This window comes from Oryx dammah, unplaced genomic scaffold, assembly GCF_014754425.2.
Source record: "Oryx dammah isolate SB20612 unplaced genomic scaffold, SCBI_Odam_1.1 HiC_scaffold_28, whole genome shotgun sequence".
NCBI lineage: Eukaryota > Metazoa > Chordata > Mammalia > Artiodactyla > Bovidae > Oryx > Oryx dammah.
Genome location: NW_024070212.1, coordinates 46,021,824 through 46,044,444, shown reverse-complemented (window position 1 = coordinate 46,044,444; position 22,621 = coordinate 46,021,824).

The window sequence follows — 22,621 nt, the reverse complement described above, 5'->3', positions numbered from 1 at the left end:
TAAGTTGTGTGAACAGTAATTTTTTTTCTTACAAATTGTTCAGTATCATTCTATTCTATAATTATGTAACAATTTATCTATTTGGTTTATAAACACCTGTCTTATTTTAAATTCTGCCCATTATGAATATAGCTGCTACATGAAGTTTTGTATCTCTTGACTACCTAGAAGTGAAATTTCTGGGTTATTGTAGAGGTATGTTGAGTTTTGTAACAACTTATCAGAGCTTTTTGTGTGTGTGTGTGAATACAATTTTCTTAATTGTATCATTTTATATTACCACTAAAACGTATGAATTCTAGTTACCTCTGCCACCTTATTTTTGTTGTCCACTCTATCACATTATTTTTGATGTCAGGCTTTTCAATTTTTGTTTTGATTTGGTCTACAGTAATTTTTTCATTATAGTTTTATTTGTTTTTCCCTGACAAAAAATGCTATTGAGCACACTTTCATGTGCTTCTTTCATATATAGTCAATTCTTGTTACAAGTGGTCATTGTGTTCTATAAGTCACTCCAAACACTAAATTAGTGAATACTGAGCCATTGCTCCTAGAAGAAATAAAGTACTAGATTCCTGCAAGCCTCTGGTCACATTTTCACCTGCTAATCAATAAACTCTATTTTTATGTTTCTGTTAAAAGACATTTTATTTAATAAATATTGCTGGGTAATTAACATTGAATCATGCCAACAGTACTATAACTCATGTCCAAATGAAGTTTATCTAAAACATCTATTTTTTTCCATAAGGCACCATGATCAATATTACATGAATATACACACATCACGTGTAATTGAAAATTATCTGCATTTCCAGTTGTAGGCTACAGTGTTATATAAATATCAAATAAATCAGGGTGGTAGATAAGCATTTTTCAGATCATTTATGGCTTTATTAAATTTTTGTTTAGTTGTACAGTTAATTGCCAAGAGAAAATGTTAAAATCTTCAATTATATTGGCATTTTCTACTTTTCTCTTTAAAGCTGTCAATTTTTGATTCATTTATTTTGATTTATGATTGTACATCCTCTCAATAAATTCATACTTTATCATTTTGAAGTAATCATTATGTCTGTGTTGGGGCCCAGAGCAGGCTACCCTAAAATATACCTCAATGGTGTATTGATTATTTTGAATCAAAGTCACTTGAATAGCAGCCAATACAAGGACATCTTGACCCTCCTTTGTCTCCCTGAATGCAGGAAATAAATCTCCTGCATGAAGAGTACCCTCACTGCACCATGAGACTATTGAGAGGAATCATCACCGGAGACAGGCTTCATGGCTTCAGTTCAGTCCAGTTCAGTTCAGTTCAGTCGCTCAGTCGTGTCCGACTCTTTGCGACACCATAAATCGCAGCACGCCAGGCCTCCCTGTCCATCACCAACTCCCGGAGTTCACTCAAACTTACGTCCATCGAGTCAGTGATACCATCCAGCCATCTCATCCTCGGTCGTCCCCTTCTCCTCCTGCCCCCAATCCCTCCCAGCATCAGAGTCTTTTCCAATGAGTCAACTCTTCGCATGAGGTGGCCAAAGTACTGGAGTTTCAGCTTTAGCATCATTCCTTCCAAAGAACACTCAGGGCTGATCTCCTTTAAACAAACCTTGTTACTTCTCTACTAATTCACTACCCAAGGTCAAAGTTTCCCTAAATTGTTTACTAATTAAGCACCTAAGCTCAAGTCCCTTTGCCCTTTCAACATCTCACAAATTTGTTGTATTTTATATAAAAAGATACAAAAGTTCCCTTCTTCGGGTCCTTCTCCAAGCATCATTTTCATGGTTTCTAGTACGTACAAAATTAAGTTTTTGATGTTTAACAAAATCTTTCTCTTGTTAATCTGTTTCATGTCCATGTAATTCTTAGGCCAGTCAGAATAATTTAGGAGAGTAGAGGAAAAATTTTCCTCTCCAACATATACTATGCTTCATTTTTAAGTCTTACTTCTTCTGATATTTATATAGCCATTTCAGCTATTTTAGGGTTACTATTTGCATGGCATATCTTTTTCTGACCTTTTTCTTTTCAACTATCTGTGTCTTTATATTCTAAATGAATTTCCTTTCGACAGAATTTAGTTGGGTTTTATATTTTCATTCATTCTGACAATATGCATCTTAATTGAAATATGTATTCCATTAACATTATTGTAATTTATAGTATAAACAAATTTATATGTTTATTATTTATAGTAATGTTTTATATTTATAGTATTATTAGTATCTATTTGTATATTGTGTTTCCTCAGCACTCATAAAATCTATTTTAGTGGGACATGTGCTTTATGGGACGTAAGCATTATATGCTTAATGCTTTACAGTTTCTTTACTATCCAAATCAGATGTCACTCTCTCCAAGATTTCCTTTGCTACTCCCATCACTTTGCTCTGCTCCCATGTGACATTATGAGTATATTTCATAGTATTCATCTGTCCGTGCTCAGTCCCTAAATCATGTCTGACTCTTTGCGACCCCATGGACTGTGGCCCACCAGGCTCCTCTATTTATGGAATTCTCCAGGCAAGCATGCTGGAGTGGGTTGCCATTTCCTTCTCCAGGGGATCTTCTTAAACCAGGGATTGAGCCCGCATCTTCTGCATTCCAGGCTGAATTCTTTACCTCTGCACCACCTAGGAAGACCATCTTATAGTATACTCCTTCACTTACAAATGAGTATATACATTAATTTACCGTAGGGTGTTACATTGATGAAGTTATGCAGCATTTCTTCCACTAGTCTGAGAAGTCCTTGAGGAAGAATGCTATGTCTCTATTGCCAGGGTGCTGCCAGGCATAATGAATGCATGTTGGACTGTGCTTTGCAGTTTAAATTACATCCAGTATCTTTCCCACAAGAACTCTGATGCAGGGTGCATGTTATCATCTTTATTTATAGATGAGGATAATGAGACTTTAGCCATTTAGGGATTTGATCAAGGTCATACAGCAAAGCTAAATCTCCCTGTTTTGTGCTCAGAGCTCAAAATAAGTCGTTCTCATTTAACTCTAACTCATACAAAACATTTTTCTTGCTTCCTAAGGAGCTTCGTCATTAAAAATTAAATATTAATATAACTAGAGCTAAACACTAACACATATGTGTGTTAATTGATCTAAATATAGACTGTTTGCTTTAAGTAAAAATAAATGTATGCATGTGTGCTTTTCAAACATTTGATTATTCTTCCTGTATCTTGTTGGATGAAGGACAAGCTTTGAGATTAAATAAATGTGTTAAAGCAATGCTATAGACTGCGTATATATCATCTAATTTTTTCTTGGGGCTTTGTTTATTTCTGCCTCTAAATAGTCAGAGTCCAGTTTTTCATTTCTACTAATACTGGAGAGAATCGAGTCCACCCAGGAATACTCTGTCCATCTGTTCCTAACATATGTTATTAAATGGGAGGCAACTAGAAGGTAGGTGAGCACTTACCAGATGCAAACTAAATTCTCCAGAGCTTTATCTATACATTTTCTAGGGTTCATTGCCAGCTTTTGACTGTAGGGAATTTTAGGCTTGGGATATTTGTGTGTTGAAAAGTTGCATCAAAATTCACAATCCTTTCATTATCCTCAGTTTGTAATCTTTGGATACAGTTTCCTAAATCCCTGGAGTTTTATAAACCACATGGAATTTTCTTTTTGTATTCAATCTTTCTAGCTCTACTTGTTTTCTGACAAACAAATAAGCCACTTTACCTGTGAACAGGACAATGGGGTCCTGATGAGTATCCTTGCATGTATTTTTGGAGCCCACAGGAATTAGTTTGACTATTTACAGATTATAACAGTTGGTAGTTGAGTGTTTTATTTTCATTCCCAGTTGGTACAATATGTTCACAGCTGATGCAATGGCTGGCCCACTTGATTTCACATATGGTCCACTACTGGGGGCCCTCTAAGGCTTTCTGATGTAGTTAGTCTTCTCGAAAGCTATCATGTCTTTAGCTTTGCTTTTGTCTGCTGGTCAAATGAAGGGGAAAAAACCTCTGAACTCTGGCAGCTGCAGAGGGTATCAGCAACTCAGTTGTTAAAGATTCAAAGAACTAGGTCAAAATGTCCCAGGAAAAAGATTTTCGTTAACTACTGCAAACAAACAAAACGCTTCTCTACATAGCATGAGCAGAGAACACACACACACAGACAGTGTTCTCTTTTGTTTTACTTTCACTTTGAAGCTCTGCCTAAGCTGTTCTTGAGTGTTTACAGCACACAGTGTTTCAGAGTGTTTCCAGCCAGAGAGACCACACTGTCCCGGGCATCCATTTACATTGAAAAATATTGTACCACAAGTCCTTTAGATAATAGTTCTTTTTCTACAACTTCATTTTTTTGTGCTAAAAGTCACTAAGGAAGATAGCATTAAAAGTGAGCTGGAGTCTCTTTGCCAAGACTGATTTCACAAAGACTATTAGACAAGAAGAATAGAATTGCAATATTAATAACATTGAAAACCCAAACGCAAGCACCCTCCAGCAGTCATTATAACGCGATACATAATCAGTGTTTATCCTGACTCTAAACTATAACTGATAAAGCCACAATCTCATAAAAAGATTATTTTCAAGACTATTGCATTACCCTCTGAGAGCTAAAATACTCATTTATTCATAGTAGCAGATTGTAATAGCTCTAATTCCCTGAGAAGTGGGCATTGTATGATAATTGAGTGGGCTGGGATGTTAATTGTCTTCCACTTCACCTCTAGATGTTTAACTGCTTATCTCTTCAACCAGCAAACAGTAATGCTCACTTATTTGTGTGTTACTGTTCAGATAATTTTGTAAGCTAATTTATTTGTAATAAAGAGAAAAAAGTATCTGTGCAGACAAAATATTTAAATTGTGGCACGTTTACATATTAAAACCAATTGAAGGCAATGTTGTATTCTTATGGAGCTTTCCAACAGAGTTGCTTTTGCAGTACTTAGGGAGTAATTGGAAGTGCAGGAATATGACCAACAAACAGAACAACGTTAATAGGCATCACTAAATCAATACTACTTGGTGAGTTTACCACGCTATTTTCTATTAAGAGCAACTTGTCTCAAACCACACGGCAAAGGTAGCCGCTTGCTGTTCACGGAGTCATGCTGGTGTTCCACGCTGCTTCTGTCAGCTATTGCGAGGTGGATGACTGAGCCTAGCCCACTTTGTATTCTACTTGCTGCATTGCTGCTGTTTTCATAAGCCAAAGTCTAATTCAATCCTTATATTTTGTTAATTGTGGACAAAAAAAAAAAAATTGTTGCCTGCCATCCCAGTAAATAGAAAATCTTGCCCACCCTGAAACCATCAGCCACTAAAGTCTTAGGAGAATTCAGTGTGGAGAAAAAAAAAAAGATACCTACCATAGATGATTAAGATGCACGCATGCATGTGCTCAGGCGTTTCAGTCGTGTCCAACTCTGTGACGCCATGGACGGTAGACCACCAGGCTCCTCTGTCCATGGGGTTCTCCAGGCAAGTATACTAGAGTGGGTATCCATTTCCTAATCTTATCCTTTACCACTGTGCCACCTACATATCTAAGGAATAATTTCCATGAGCCCAGACTCTTGCATCTTCCCATACATAGAAAAGTACAAAAATCATTACCTTGAGGTGTCTATTTTTTGTGATGAGCAATAATCTTTTGATGTTTGACTTTTTTTTCCCCCCCCAGCAAAAACGCCTATATATCCTAACTCCTTTCTTACTTCTTTGGAGCAGTTCCTCAGAGTTAACTGAGAGTGGTCGCCCAGCCTGCAGTCCTCAATAAAGCCTCTGAATAAAACATAACTTGCAACTTTTAAGTCTGCATTTTCCTCAGTCAACAGTTTTGATGATCAACAAAAGGGAACCAGAACAGACTTCTCTCCTTTGCCTGAACTCTGTGAAGTTTTAGAGCCTTCATACCAGCAGAGGCCCCTTGTGCCCACTTGCCTCCTAGGAAAGTCCAGCTGAATTTAAATAAGTCTCTTCTGAGTCTTTAATCTCCCATTATTGGTGGATGGTCTAAGTTTTGTTTGGTATGTTAATCTCTTTGCTGGAGTTTAACAAGTCCATTTTTTCTTGAATTTAGTTTCAAAAAGAGGTGCCCAGGTTGTCCTCAGTTAAAAGACAGTGGGAAGATTTTATTATGTAGGTAGAGAATTTATATTTATAAGTACTCACTTATTTTGCCTGGAGAAATATCAATAACCTCAGATACGCAGATGACACCACCCTTATGGCAGAAAGTGAAGAAGAACTAAAGAGCCTCTTGATGAAAGTGAAAGAGGAGAGTGAAAAAGTTGGCTTAAAGCTCAACATTCAGAAAATTAAGATCATGGCATCTGGTCCCATCACCTCATGGCAAATAGATGGGGAAAGAGTGGAAACGGTGGCTGACTTTATTTTGGGGGGCTCCAAAATCACTGCAGATGGTGATTGTAGCCATGAAATTAAAAGACACTTACTCCTTGGAAGGAAAGTTATGACCAACTAGACAGCATATTGAAAAGCAGAGACATTACTTTGCCAACAAAGGTCCATCTAGTCAAGGCTATGGTTTTCCAGTAGTCATCTATGGATGTGAGAGTGGGACTATAAAGGAAGCTGAGCACTGAAGAATTGATGCTTTTGAACTGTGGTGTTGGAGAAGACTCTTGAGAGTCCCTTGGACTGCAAGGAGATCCAAGCAGTCCATCCTAAAGGAGATCAGTCCTGGGTGTTCATTGGAAGGACTGATGTTGAAGCTGAAACTCCAATACTTTGGCCACCTGATGCGAAGAACTGACTCATTTGAAAAGACATGGATGCTGGGAAAGATTGAGGGCAGGAGGAGAAGGGGATGACAGAGGATGAGATGGCTGGATGGCATCACCAACTCGATGGACATGGGTTTGGGTGGACTCCGGGAGTTGGTGATGCACAGGGAGGCCTGGCGTGCTGCGGTTCACAAGGAGTCGGACATGACTGAGCGACTGAACTGAACTGAACTCACTTATTTGGGAATCAAAGGAAATTTTGCTGTAAAATGGCCAAACTGGGATCCTTTTGACATTCCAAAATTATTTTTTTGCATGTGCAGCTAAAAAAGCCAGTCTGATAAAACATTTGTACGGAAGTCTGACTTTAAAGGAACAAATGCCTTTCTAAAGGCAACTTGAATTTCTCTCCCTGTGTCTTTGAAATGTTAATATTCTACCTGAACTTATTGATTGGCTTTTTCCCAGTGTTTTGAAAGCTTGGTCTGTGCCATCAGGAAGGTACATATATGATGTGCATTTGACAGCCAGTTAAATAGCCTGGAATTCTAAGCAGTCTTTTTCTGATCATGCCAACTCCCAGAGAATTTTTTGTAAGGGGTCTCAGTCCATAAGAATCTTTTGTTATCTTAACCTTTCTTGCATCTGTCTGTCCAATGCAGGACTTTCCTTTCTTAGACTATTTTTAGGAGTACATTTTCTAAATCTTTTGAGGGCTACGTTCTTTGCACTCTTGTGGAGACTTGTTGCATCCTGTCATTTTGGGTCTCTATGAAACTACTACTCAACAATGGTGATGGATCCTTTAAACTGGAGAAATGTCTAAACTTGTGAAATTTTAGAGTTCTCTCATTATATGTTTGTTCTCCTAAAAATAGTCTAAGAAAGAAAAGTCCTTCATTGGACAGACAGATGCAACATAGGTTAAGATAGCTTAACAATCCATGGGGTCGCAAAGAGTCAGACGTGACTGAGTGAGTTATTATTATTATCTTACTGGTACCTATATTAGAAAAAAGTTAGAGGGTGGATAAAAAATATATAATGTCTAACCTAAGAACTCCCTTACTTAAAAACAAACACAGGGTTTCCAAATGCTTATTTGTGGTCTCAGGTTTCCTTCAGTGAGTCTCACAGATGCTAATGAAATATTAGATTAATTAACAGGGAAATAAGATGAAGCTGAGGGAAAGTCCAGAGACTTTATCCTAAGAAGGTGGAAATTTTAAAGGGACTCATGCCAAAAGGATAGAAAGCTTAGATGGTTATTAACAAATGGGAAAAATAAGATGAATATTAATGGATTAAAACAAGGATTTTGACACAAGATATCTAAGATCAGATGGGCCAAAGAGACCCTCTCTTGATCCCCAACTTAAAGTGCCCCAAACACATCTATCCTATTTATCTCAGTATACATATATATATATATCAGTTCAGTTCAGTTCAGTCGCTCAGTCGTGTCCAACTCTTTGCGACACCATAAATCGCAGCACACAGGCCTCCCTGTCCATCACCAACTCCCGGAGTTCACTCAGACTCACGTCCATCGAGTTCGTGATGTCATCCAGCCATCTCATCCTCTGTCATCCCCTTCTCCTCCTGCCCCCAATCCCTCCCAGCATCAGAGTCTTTTCCAATGAGTCAACTCTTCGCATGAGGTGGCCAAAGTACTGGAGTTTCAGCTTTAGCATCATTCCTTCCAAAGAACACCCAGGGCTGATCTCCTTCAGAATGGACTGGTTGGATCTCCTTGGAGTCCAAGGGACTCTCAAGAGTCTTCTCCAACACCACAGTTCAAAAGCATCAATTCTTCGGCACTCAGCCCTCTTCACAGTCCAACTCTCACATCCATACATGACCACAGGAAAAACCATAGCCTTGACTAGAGGACCTTAGTCAGCAAAGTAATGTCTCTGCTTTTGAATATGCTATCTAGGTTGGTCATAACTTTCCTTCCAATGAGTAAGTGTCTTTTAATTTCATGGCTGCAGTCACCATCTGCAGTGATTTTGGAGCCCAGAAAGATAAAGTCTGACACTGTTTCCACTGTCTCCCCATCTATTTCCCATGAAGTGATGGGACCAGATGCCATGATCTTCATTTTCTGAATGTTGAGTTTTAAGCCAACTTTTTCACTCTCTTTCACTTTCCTCATGAGTCTTTTTAGTTCCTCTTCACTTTCTGCCATAAGGGTGGTGTCATCTGCATATCTGAGGTTATTGATATTTCTCCCGGCAATCTTGATTCCAGCTTGTGTTTCTTCCAGTCCAGCGTTTCTCATGATGTACTCTGCATATAAGTTAAATAAGCAGGGTGACAATATACAGCCTTGACATACTCCTTTTCCTATTTGGAACCAGTCTGTTGTTCCATGTCCAGTTCTAACTGTTGCTTCTTGACCTGCATACAGATTTCTCAAGAGGCAGGTCAGGTGGTCTGGTATTCCCATCTCTTTCAGAATTTTCCACATTTTATTGTGATCCACACAGTCAAAGGCTTTGGCATAGTCAATAAAGCAGAAATAGATGTTTTTCTGGGACTCTCTTGCTTTTTCCATGATCCAACGAATGTTGGCAATTTGATCTCTGGTTCCTCTGTTTTTGTATATATATATATATTTATATATACAAATATAAAAATGAAACCAACAAAAAATACTTTTTAGCTTTATTTTATCTTTATTTCCATTGGTATTTTGGGGGTTCACAAGTAGCAAACTATTGCAGAAAAGAGGACTTGATATTAAAGATTTATATGTGAGTCAAAAAAAAATATATACACACACACATATGTTTACATATGAAATGCATGAATTTTATACATTTTATAAATATTATATATAAAATATATGTGTATATAAATGTATAATTTTCACTTATGTATATACATTATATAAATGTATATATATTTATATAATCTCTATATAAATATATATTTATATATATTTGTAAAAAAGATTGGAAGAAAATTACACTGAGATACTTGATCAAACAATTGCTTGGGGCAACAGTTAAGTCAATTAATCAAGTTTAAAAGGTCTGAGTTCCTGGGCTCAAACTGTCACTGGGACACCATAGCCTTTATAAAAAATAGATACAATGGCTGGGGGATAGAAAGGAAAGTTTCTGGGAAAGACCTAGGCTTGTTGATGGGGTCCTAACTGAGACTAAAGTTAAAAGTATCAGAGTTTGTAGAACTGAGATGAAAGTTTATAAAAATTGATATATTTAAATGGGCTTTATATAAGGTGGTCAGATTTGTCCAATTTTATTGTGGGATAGATATTATATCTCACTGGGGAATGTTTCCCCTTCCTGGCGTTACAAGATAGGGCATATAAATCTGCCCCTCAGGCAATACTAATTAAACATATGAAGAATAGGCTTTCCTGAGCCCACTCAATATAAAGTAAAAACTTGGGCCTAATTTCAGAGGCTAATAAAAAGTGAATTAAAAATATATTTGATAAAAGCAATGTTTTAATATTTTAGTCAGCAGACTAGTTCTTTGAAGAAATAAATGTGACAATCTTTTTCTTGCAAATTTCTACAAATCAGAAATATAAATGCAGCCCACAATGACCTGAGTCTGAGCCTAATTAGCTCAATCAAGTAGAAACTGAAACCAAAAAAAATAAAAGTGTGGGGGAAAGTGTGTGTATGTGTGTACGTGTGTATGTGTGTACCTGTGTGTGTGCTTAGTTGCTCAATTATGGGGAGAGGTTTTATGAAACTCAAACTGCTGGAAAGGCTCCCTCACCCAGAAGCTAATTTAATCTCCTTAAGAATTTATCAAGGATGAATACAAATCTTAAAGTCTTTTCTATAAATAATAAAATGCTTTAGTCATTTGAACAAATAAATATTACTATTCTGTTATTTATGGGCTAATAAACTTATAGTGTAATACTTGATTCATGATTAAGTTTTGAAATGAAACCATAAGATCTCTAGTTATGTTTGTTTTTATGTCTATGTATACTTTATACATATAACATGGCTCTTTTTTGAATAATATTTTCAAAATTAAATTTATGAAAGCTCTAATTGACTTGAAAATAAGTACTGGGAAATATTCACTCTTAAATGAATATTTCATATTAAAGTTACATTAGGCTTGTTGGTTTAATTGTTTCAGACTTGTCTTTGAAGTCATCAGTATTGAATATGGTACTTTTACTGTGCCTAAGTTCACTGAAACTCAGTTGTTGTTCAGCTGCTTAGTTGTGTTGGACTATTTGTAACCCAAAGGACTGCAACTCGCCAGGCTTCCCTCTCCTTCACTATCTTCCGGAGTTTGCTCAAATTCATATCCATTGAGTCGGTGATGCTATCTAACCTTCTCATCCTCTGCCACTCTCTTCCTCTTCTGCTTTCAATCTTTCCCAGCAACAGGGTCTTTTCCAATGAGTAGACTCTTCACATCAGGTGGCTAAAGTATTGGAGCTTCCGTTTCAGCACTAGTCCTTCCAATGAATATTCAGGGTTGCTTTCTTTAGGATTGACTGGTTTGATCTCCTTGTGGTCCAAAGGACTCTCAAGCATCTTCTCCAGAACCACAATTCAAAAGCATCAATTCTTCAGTGCTCGGCCTTTTCTATGGTCCAACTCTCATATCTGTACATGACTACTGGAAAAACCACAGTTTTTACTATACAGACCTTTGTCAGCAAAGTAATGTCTTTGCTTTTCAATATGTTGTCTAGGTTAGTCATTGTTTCCCTTCCAAGGAGGAAGCAGCAAGTATCTTTTAATTTCATGCCTGCAGTCACTGTCCACAGTGATCTGGGAGCCCAAGAAAATAAAATCTGCTACAGCTTCCACTTTTCCCCCTTCTATTTGCCTCAAAGTGATGGGGCTGGACGCCATGTTCTTAGTTCACTGGAAGTCAGTAAGTTCATGTTATTTCTGTTGCAGAGCTTGTCAGCAAGAAAAACTAGCTTCCATGATATTTTCATAACTTATAAAATAGAGTTTATGAGATAAGAGTTTTTCAGGTGAATTCTTTGGGAATAATTGTGTTTTGTGTATATCTATCTAAAATGGATTTTCCAGACTGCTTTGTAGCTTGAAGCTTTAGAACTTTGCTAAATTAAGTTAAATCATGGAAATTCACTAAATATTTAGATCATTTCAAATAAAATAAAATACTTGAACACTGATTGCTAAACAGGTCTAAGTTTACCTACTTTTGTCTTATGAGAGAAAAACTTAAAAAGTTTGAGTTTATTAGCTAAACATTTTATACCACACTGAAGAAAGAAAGTCTGCTATGAGAAAATGTGTGATTCTAGAGGCTATGAAATATGTCCATAGTTTGCCAATCAGAAAATGTTTGTGTGACAAACAGTTCAAAATTACCTGCTTCTTGAATTTGCACTAGAGATAAAGGTTTTTAAGGGTTAAAATTGAAGTACATGTAATTAAAGCTTACTGCAACATTTCAGTGTGCAAGGCATTAGGATGTGTGTTTTCAGGTTGAAATAAAAGAGCATAAAGAATGGAAATGCGTTTTGTTAGGGATAAAGAAAGTGATTTTGTTCTTGAGAGAGAGAAATAAAGAAAAATAATGGGACAAAATCTAAAAGTAAAAAGAAAGCTATAGAAGATTTGTGAAAAAAGAACCCTGAGGAAAGAGTTTTATATATCAAGACTGGCTAAGATTAAAATAAAATTTAATTGAGTATACAAAATTTACGGAGAAGGCAATGGCACCCCACTCCAGTACTCTTGCCTGGAAAACCCCATGGATGGAGGAGCCTGGTAGTCTGCAGTCCATGGGGTTGCTACTAGTCGAACACGACTGAGTGACCTCACTTTCACTTTTCACTTTCATGCATTGGAGAAGGATATGGCAACCCACTCCAGTGTTCTTGCCTGGAGAATCCCAGGGATGGGGGAGCCTGGTGGGCTGCTGTCCATGGGGTCGCACAGAGTCGGGTACGACTGAAGCGACTTAGCAGCAGCATACAAAATTTAACATTAAAAGGAAGCTGTCATAAAACTAGAATTTGGTTTTCTCTCCTGTGATAAGAAAATAAAATTTTCTTAGAGTAGTGAACTGCTTTCAATAACAGATTGTAAAATTTCTTTTCCTCTTTTTAAAATTTCTTTACCTCCTTAATATGTTGCAACTTTTTGTATTTGTCATTAAAGAAATTTATTGTCATTTTGGTTAAATGAATAAGTATTGTTTCACATGGCCTGTGATCCTATTTGACCAAGTTATAAAGTTTTAAAATCTTTTTTATATCTTTGATAAACTTTCCCAAGTCAAATTTTAAATGAAGTATTTTGACCTCTAGCTAACTTCGGGATGCTTTAAGCAGCCACTGAAACATCCCACAGAGTGGTATTAAACTAATTAGTTTTATTTGGTGTGTTAGATTATATGATAAGTATTGTCAAACAAAAGGTGGTAGAACCTTTTTTGGGTTCTATTTTATGGGTACAAGTTATTAACACAGATATTCCAAAATTTACATGAAATTCCTAAAAATCCAGTATGTCCTGGTAGAATAAATATTATTAGTCACAGTTCTAGTTACTATCTTAAAAATGTATGTTGTAGAAATAACCAAGTTTCTTGTCTGTTACTTTGTAATCAGATCTTACATCATTTTAAATCTTTTGTCATTTATAGACAGTCATTATTTTATTCAGTCATTATTTATATTTAGTCATATATTTTGAAAATATATGTTTCTGATGAATTTTAGGTCATACCACTGAATGGGGTAATAAATTATAAAACTCTAATGGAAAAATTGATCATTTCATCCAGATCAACAGGAATTAATTACATGGATAAACTGATAAATATGACATAAATTTAATTTTTTTTCTGAAATATTACTAGATTTTAATTTTCTTCCAGAAAAACTTTTCTCTTTTGCTATGACCTATAACAATTTGATAAAGTATAACTTTGTAAATGAACATAAAACATTTTTCTTCTTTCTCTCTACTTGATCCCTCCAGAATTTGACTTTCCAGCTGGCTCCCCTTTGACTTGATGTCTTATTGTGGTCAGATTAAAACTAGTTATGCTTATCATTATTCTAATTTCTTCTTTCTTTGCTGTTTTCAAAGTGTGTATGTCTTATGTCTCTCTCTACTATAGCCTTATTAATGTTACTAGCTATATTACTTGTATCCTGTCTATTTTTAGAAGATTTTTGTCTCTTGTATTACCCAATGTATAACCGGGCCTCTGACAAAATTAATTATAGCTAAACATCTTGAGGCAATTGATCAAATATATATATAGATAATTGTCTATAAAATAATCCTAGTAATACAACTCTAGATATAGGAAGAAGTAACAAGTGAAAACATTTTCTGGTTGTTTTAGACTAGTAGGACAAATGATCCAGAGAATTTCAGGTTATAAACAGAGCCTGATCCAAAAAATTGCACATTGAGTGGCCTATCAACAAAATCCTCATCTGACCTAGGAATGAGAATTCCTAGTGGAGTGGGACAGATAGTCATGAAATGCCACTCAAACTTTGGTCAAATTTATGATGAAGAGAGGGTGTTGAGAACAAAAAATGTTGCCTACCATTTCAATAAACAAGGCAATTCATGTGAAGATGGAAAAGCATATGTTTTATAAACAAATGTTTTCTGGGCCATGCCGAGACAATGGGACAGAGGATGGACTCTGATCTTTAGGCTCTGCCATGCCTAGCCCAGATGTTTCTGGTGATAGCTCTCTCCCAGTAACAGGTTCTCTATCTAAGCTCTTTTAAGAATTTGGGGAGAAGATCAAAGTGTTTCCCTGAATTTTGGGGGTCTTGATTGTTTTGGTTCAAAATAATCTGCATGCCAAAAAGACATTTTGGGATGGCAAGTTTTTCATTACACATTACCTTCGCACTTTCTGGAGCAACTTTGCCTTACACACAGAGACAAATTTCCTCCTCCTTTTTCTGTATATTTTTGACTCATTAACATTGAGCTCATGGCCAAGAGTCCTATAGCTCATGCCTGAATAAAGTCTATCTAGCACATGTGTGTTCTCTGAAAAGGCACATTACAACTATCTTCCACTTGGGGACACCAGGCAACACTTGATCAATATTACACTTGGATGCCATCTTAAACATCAAATTACTACTAACAAAAATCACCAAATGTTAAAAACATGGCACTGAGTATACAGGGAAAATGACACTTTAAGAAGACTGAAAGAAGAAGGCAGAGCATTGCTTAGCAAGACTTTAGCTAGCAATGTGTGTCAATGACTTACATTTTTTGCAACTCTGTGCATGTTCACGAATGACCATGAGCAGGAAAAAAGAAATTATTTGGACTTTACAAGTAAATTTTAAGGAATAAGTGAATTCACAAAAATGGGTGAATAATTCAGCCTTTGAATAATTCAGGTCTACTTAATGAGTTCTTAAATGTAGTGCATTTTTTTGAAGAAGAGGAATAATTAAAGAAAAGTCTGAAGTTCCTAGAAAAACCAGCTACTGTTATAAATTAGAGCAACAGATTTTAGATAAAAAAGCAAAAAAATGTTCTCTTAAAGAGTGTTTCTTAAATTTTAGTGAGTGAAAACTAACAAGGTATCTTAGTGCAACACATATTTTGCTTCAATAGGTTTCCAAAGGCTTGAATTCTGAATTTTTCATAAACTTTCAAACAATGCCAAGGCTGCTAGACTGAGCACGCTGCATAGCAAGGCTTGATCGCCATTTACTAACTTCCTATCTTAGACAATACACTTAATCTTTGTGTCTCATTTGCTACATCTATAAAATGAATATGCTAATAATATATTTCCACTGGTTCATTTTAAGAGTAAATAAAACAATATGTATAAAGCACTTAAAGCTGTGTATGCCACATAGTAAGCCTCTAATAAAGGTTACTAATGATAATGGTGATGCAAATGTATATTCCCATTTCTCACATTCTAAAAAACAAGTATACACTCATACTACTAAACTAATCATTTAATTTTGTTTCCTCTTCTTTTGATATCTAGTCTTAGGAGAGTAATTTAATTCCATTCTCTCAGCTTCTGATTCTGCTCTTTATTTCTTAGCTTCTGTCATTACCGCTCTTGAAAATGTGCTCCCATGAGCATTGTCATCAATGATCCTTTCAGATCAGTGTGTTGGAGTCTGTTTACTTTTTATGTTATCAAACATCTTTGTAAAATAACTGCCCCTGTTGATCTCTTGCTCCTTCTTAAAACTATCTCCTTGATATGGTAGATTAGATCATTACTCCTAATTATTCCTTCCTCCCTTGAATTGAAAGCATATATTTATATCATGTGACTTTGCAGAACCTCCTTCTAGAATGGGCAAAATATACTTCCCATCCATTGATACTGGGCTGGATCAACTTGCTTTCACTAATGGAATATCAGTGGAGTGAGAATGTGCCACTTCTAAGTCAAGGTCTAAGAGGAAACAAATATTTCTAATCACTCCCTTGAGTCCTCCACTGTTAGAAAGTATTGTAGAGGCAGCTGTTGAAACTTCATCTTGGGCCCCAGAATTAAGACACTTGGATTAACAAACAAGAAGTCTGGGGTCCAGCCTAGAGCTTGCATTGCCTCAATGAACTGAGGTACAGTCAACTTGAAGACCCATCAGCATAAAAGTAAATTTTGTTTTAAGATTTTGCTATTGCTGTACAGGAAAATAACATCAGCAACAAAAACTGATAACTACACTTCTGTTGGCTTGCCCTTTCTTAATCCTTAGATTTTCTTCCCAGTCTCTCTTTTGGATGTGCTTCCCTCTAAAAATACTAAAAATATTTCTGACCCTTAACGTTTATTGTTAGGCCAAGTCTTTTTCCTCTTTAAATTATCCTGGACAATCTCAGTCACTCTTATGTTCAAAATCTCCACCTACAGTGTGATAAGTCAAGGTTTTTAATCTCTTGCCTACCAATGCCTATCTTCAGGGACTTCAGACTCCTGCCTGGTATTTTTAGATGGATATCTCCCCCTCAATATCTTATGGAGATCACAAATTAAAGACTTCCACAGCCACACATGTGTTTTCCACCACTTCCTTAACACTCTTCCTTTTTAAGAGTGAACCTCAGAAATGAAAACTAAGCTCTGTTCTGCCTTGAGGACTTTTTGTCATCACTATTCCTTTTTGTGAGCGAACACTGCATCTCCCTTAAGCAACTCATTCTTATCCATCAGGCTTCAGTCCAGACAGTTTCTAAAAGAGTCCTTGACCGACCCCACAGTGTAGAGGACCCACTATTCCATTAGCTTCTTTAAAAATTACATCTCTATCATTTGTCTAATTATCCATTTCAGAAATTTGAGAGCCATCTTTGACTTTTTCTCATTGCTGCCCTACCAGTCAATCATCAAGCCTAGTCTCCTAACCTAATATACTTGTTATCTTTGCCTCTCTCCTTTTTCTGCTCGTCTCTACTATTACTGCTAAGTTCTAGCCTTGCTTGTCTTTTACCTAAGCTGTAGCCTCTACCTCTTGATTGATCGTCCTGTGTTTTGTTTCATTCCCCTTCATTAATCTGATTTTACTTGTTAAAATAATGTTGCATAACAAATGACCTCTAAATCTCACTGATTTGAGTAACAGATATGTATTTCATGCTTATTAATCTGCAGGTCTGCTGCAGTTCAGCAGGGCTTGGGTTGATTTCAGGCTTTGGATCAGTTCCAAAGCTGAGTTCAGAAATCTGGAACTCAGATTTAAGTAAGAATGGCTGACTGGTACCTGTTCTCAAAACAGAGGAGAAAATCTAAAAAATGCTAGAGAAAACTTGCAAAACTTCATAGTCTCAGGTGGAAATTGAAACACTGTAATTCCTGGCAATGATCCATTGGTCAAACCCAAGCCCAATGTCAATGGGTTGGGAAAATTACCCTATGGACTCCAGTAGGAGGCATTGCAATTCACACAGCAAAAGGTATGAGTATATAATCCTATTAAGGGGAATGAAGGAAGAGTTAATAATAATAGTCCGATCAATCATACTCAGTATCTTTTCTGTATATGATTCCCCAGGAGACCTTGGCAAAAAGCAAAACTTCATGTTACTCCTTTTCCTAAAACCCTTCAATTATCTCATACTGGAAAATACAATCCAAACCATTTCTACGTACTGCTCAGGATTTCTTTCCTCTTCACGTTTTATGCTCCAGCAACAGCAAACTGCTTGTAGTTCTCGGCTGTTCACACCGAACTCTTTCATGCCTCTCTGCCTTTGCTCATGACATTTCTGCATGGAAATGCTTTTCTCACCCTTCATTCCTTTTCCTGCTGGTTAATTCCTTCTCATTCTTCAAGACTCAGCTCATGCATGACTTGCTGGATAAGTCTTTCCTGACCCCACGCCCACCTCATTATATCCATAACACTTTGCATAGGTTCTATCATAGCATTTATCAAGTTGAATAAAATTATCCATTTGTGTATGTCTTCTCTGAGGTAATAATTTTTTCAAGGGTGAGAAGCAATTTTTTTAAAATAGAGAATAATGTTTATGTTTCCAACATCTAGAACCAATAAAGGACATGTAATTGGCACTCTCCATGCTTTGTAGAATGTTGTTGTTGTTGTTTAGTTACTAAGTCCTGTCTGACTCTTTTGTGACCCCATGGACTGTAGCCTCCCAGGCTCCTCTGTCCATGGAATTTTCCTGGCAAGAATACTGGCATGGGTTGTCATTTCCTTCTCCAGGGGATATTCCTGACCCTGGGATTGAATCCATGTCACTTGCACAACAGGTGAATTCTTTACTGCTGAGCCACCAGGGAAGCCTCACTTTGAAGAGTCAGTTCAGTTCAGTTCAGTTGCTCAGTCGTGTCTGACTCTTTGCGATCCCATGGACTGCAGCATGCCAGGCTTCCCTGTCCATCACCAACTCCCGAAGCCTACTCAAACTCATATCCATTGAGTCGGTGATGTCATCCAACCATCTCATCCTCTGTCATCCCCTTCTCCTCCCATCTTCAATCTTTCCCAGCATCAGGGTCTTTTCAAATGAGTCAGTTCTTCGCATCAGGTGGCCAAAGTGTTGGAGTTTCAGCTTCAGCATCAGTCCTTCCAATGAATATTCAACTAATTTCCTTTAGGATGGAGTGATTGGATTTCCTTGCTGTCCAAGGGACTCTCAAGAGTCTTCTCCAACAGCACAGTTCAAAAGCATCAGTTCTTCAGCACTCAGCTTTCTTTATAGTCCAACTCTCACATCCATACATGACTACTGGAAAAACCATAGTTTTGATTAGATGGACCTTTGTTGGCAAAGTAATGTCTCTGCTTTTTAATATGCTGTCTATGTTGGTCATAACTTTTCTTCCAAGGAGTAAACGTCTTTTAATTTCATGGCTGCAGTCACCATATGCAGTGATTTTGGAGCCCCCCAAAATAAAGTCTGTCACTGTTTCCATTGTTTCCCCATCTATTTCCCATGAAGTGATGGGACCAGATGCCATGATCATAGTTTTCTGAATGTTGAGTTTTAAGCCATTTTTTTCACTCTCCACTTTCACTTTCAAGAGGCTCTTTAGCTTTGTAGAATAGGGCTACTGTAATTCCTCTTTTGTTGCATAAAATTATTATCCTAAGCTTTTTAAAAAAATTACACTTCATGTTGAACAAATCTGTGTTCACCTAGATTGTACACTTGATAATTGCAAAGAATTGAACTATGCTTTTCTTAGGTTTCAACGTCTCAAACATCCTCATCAATACAAGACCTGCCAAACAATATGTCTTAGGTCCTAGAATATTGTATTTACCTCAGTGAATTACAGAAAGTAACTTTTTGCTTGATTTTCTTTTGGCTGAACTTTGAGCATTAGCAGTCAAGAAACTTGTGAAAGATGGGGTGACTTACCCCTTCATGAAGGGGTCAATTAAAAAAGATAAATGTGGTTCTGGGGTTGGAAAGAGGAAAATGAGGATATATGAAAGAGAAGGAAAACCCCTCTGTTTCCAGGAAACTGATTATGTTGCAATAGTTGAAGGATGAAAGGACCTTGTCTTTTGTTTTGTTTTACATTCTTTCTTTCTGGGATAAGGCATGGCAGGCAGAATTTAAAGACTGATAGCAGCTGACATGGCATATCGATGACTTCAAGTAATCATTGGAAAGGCAGCATTGAGGAAAAGTCTAATCATTTTATGGGTGGGAGTCATGAGTGAGAATAAAGAACACTTCCTTAACTGACATTATTACATTCAGTCAGTCAGTTCAGTCGCTCAGTCATGTCTGACTCTGCAACCCCATGGACTGTAGCACACCAGGCCTTCCTGTCCATCACCAACTCAAGGAGTTTACTCAAACTCATGTCCATCGAGTCAGTGATACCATCCAACCCCTCACCCTCTGTCCATCCCCCTTTTCTTCCACCTTCAATCTTTCCCAGCATCAGGGTCTTTTCCAGTGAGTCAGTTCTTCGCATGAGGTGGCCAAAGTATTGGAGTTTCAGCTTCAGCATCAGTCCTTCCAATGAATACTCAGGACTGATTTCCTTTAGGATGGACTGGTTGGATCTCCTTGCAGTCCAAGGGACTCTCAAGAGTCTTCTCCAACACCACAGTTCAAAAGCATCACTTCTTCGGCGCTCAGTTTTCTATATAGTCCAACTCTTGCATTCATACACGACTACTGGAAAAACCATAGCTTTGACTAGATGGACCTTTATTACATTACCCACTTTTGTAAGGCAACAGGTAAGCAAGCCTTACGTTGTTGCTTTTTTTTTTTAATTTTTCTTTGTTAATTTCTTTGGTTCATAACTTATCCAGTAGCAGTAAAGAGAATAATTGTTATGTTTTTGTTTTATTTGGTTTTTGTGGCAGAACACCAAACTGACATTTCCTTTTTTTTTTTTATTTTTTCCAAACTGACATTTCCTGATGAAGGCTATTGTAACAGCTAATGTGTTCTTATTTCTGGTGACATTCTCTTATTAAGGCTGGGGAAAATAGCTACTTGCACCTGTAGAGTTTTTTTGAGTTATTCTCATTTTGCGTTATGAAGTGATAATTGATTTTTTAACTTCTTGAGCTATTATTGTTAACTTAAGGTATTAATACTGGTTCTCTAATATTGTGACTGTTATTATAGATATATTATTCTTTTAAGTTTTTCCTACCTGTGTCCTTGAAAAATGAAAGTGAAAGTTGCTCAGTCGTGTCCGACTCTTTGCAACCCCATGGACTGTCCATGGAATTCTCTAGGCCAGAATATTGGAGTGGCTAGCTTTTCTCTTCTCCAGGGGATCTTCCCAACCCAAGGATTGACCCAGGTCTCCTGCATTGCAGGTGGATTCTTTACCAGCTGAGCCACAAGGGAAGCCCAAGAATACTGGAGTGAGTGCTCAGTCACGTCAGTTGTATCTGACTCTCTGCGACCCCATGGACCATGGCCTGCCAGGCTCCTTTGTCCATGGGATTCCCCAGGCAAAAATACTGGAGTGGGTTACCATTTCCTTCTCCAGAGATAAAGTGTGAAGTGAGCAAAGTGAAGTTGCTCAGTCATGTCCAACTCTTTGCAACCCCATGGATTCTAGCCTACCAGGCTCCTCTGTCCATGGGATTTTCCAGGCAAGAGTACTGGAGTGGGTTGCCATTTCCTTCTCTGCTGGAGTGGGTAGCCTATCCCTTCTCCAGGGGATCTTCCCTACCCAGGAAATGAACTGGGTTCTCCTGCATTGCAGGTGGATTCTTTACCAACTGAGCTATCAGGGAAGCCTGATCAACCTATGTTCTTACTGTTTATTTATAACACATGTTCTCTAAAACTTCTTTTTTTTATTTCCATATTTGCCAGATGTCCCACTGGTTTGTGGGGAGTTTTAATTCTAATGCAAGCTGGTGTTCAGGTCACATCAAGTTTTCACTATAATTTTTCTTACAGTTTCCTAAATCTAGCCCTACCCTAATCTATCATGCTCATTCTCTCTTCTAATTTCTGAGACACTTTCTTAAGATTCTTCCATCTTACCTAGTGACATTCTAAGCCAGTTCCCACCAAGTTACCAGAAACACTTGGCTCCCATGTATGCCTCCTTTCTCTTATCAATATTTCTCCTCACCTTGTTACATTTTCACAGATATCCTTCTTGTCACCACCCCTCAACTTTGGATCTTACTTCTTGCCACCTCTTACTTCTTGTGGAACATTTCCTCAATATGGTAAGTACCCTTCTTGTTCTTATCCAAGTGTCTCCTCAATTCTCCTTCCTCTTGGCTCCGAGACTATATTATTTTCAGAAGCAATATCTCTGAGATTCATTCTTTTTAAACTTTCCATCTGGCAAAGAGGCTAATTAAACTCTCCGTGACAATGCAACAAAACATTGAGGCATAGAAGTTATAATGGTTATTATTTATTAGGCCTTTACCATAAGTTAGGTGCTGATCTCAGAGCATTATCTCATTTAATCCCCATGACAGTTCTAGACAGTGAGTATTGTATTATCCCCATTTGTCTGATGATAAAACTGAGACATAATGAAGTTAAGTGACTCAGTCAATAACATCTAATAAAGGGTGGAGCCAAAATTACAATTTTACTTTTAAAAAGTTAGTTTTAGTGCAGACAGAATATGGGAAATGGCTATTCACTAAAATCAAATTTCTAAGACATCATTTGAACTACCCAGAGGATTTATGTGGGAGATAGGAAGGGGAACATAGCCCTCATTTAGAGATGAGTGAAAAGATATGCCAGTTTCTAGGGCAGACTTGAGCCAGATACACAAGCAAATTGAATAGAACTTTAAAAACTGTGGAGAAGAGTCAGATCACGATGTGATGTCCAAATACTGCTAAGATACCTGTCATAGTTCATATAGGCTGCTATAATATAAATAATATAGACTGAGTGCCTCAGAAACATTTATTTC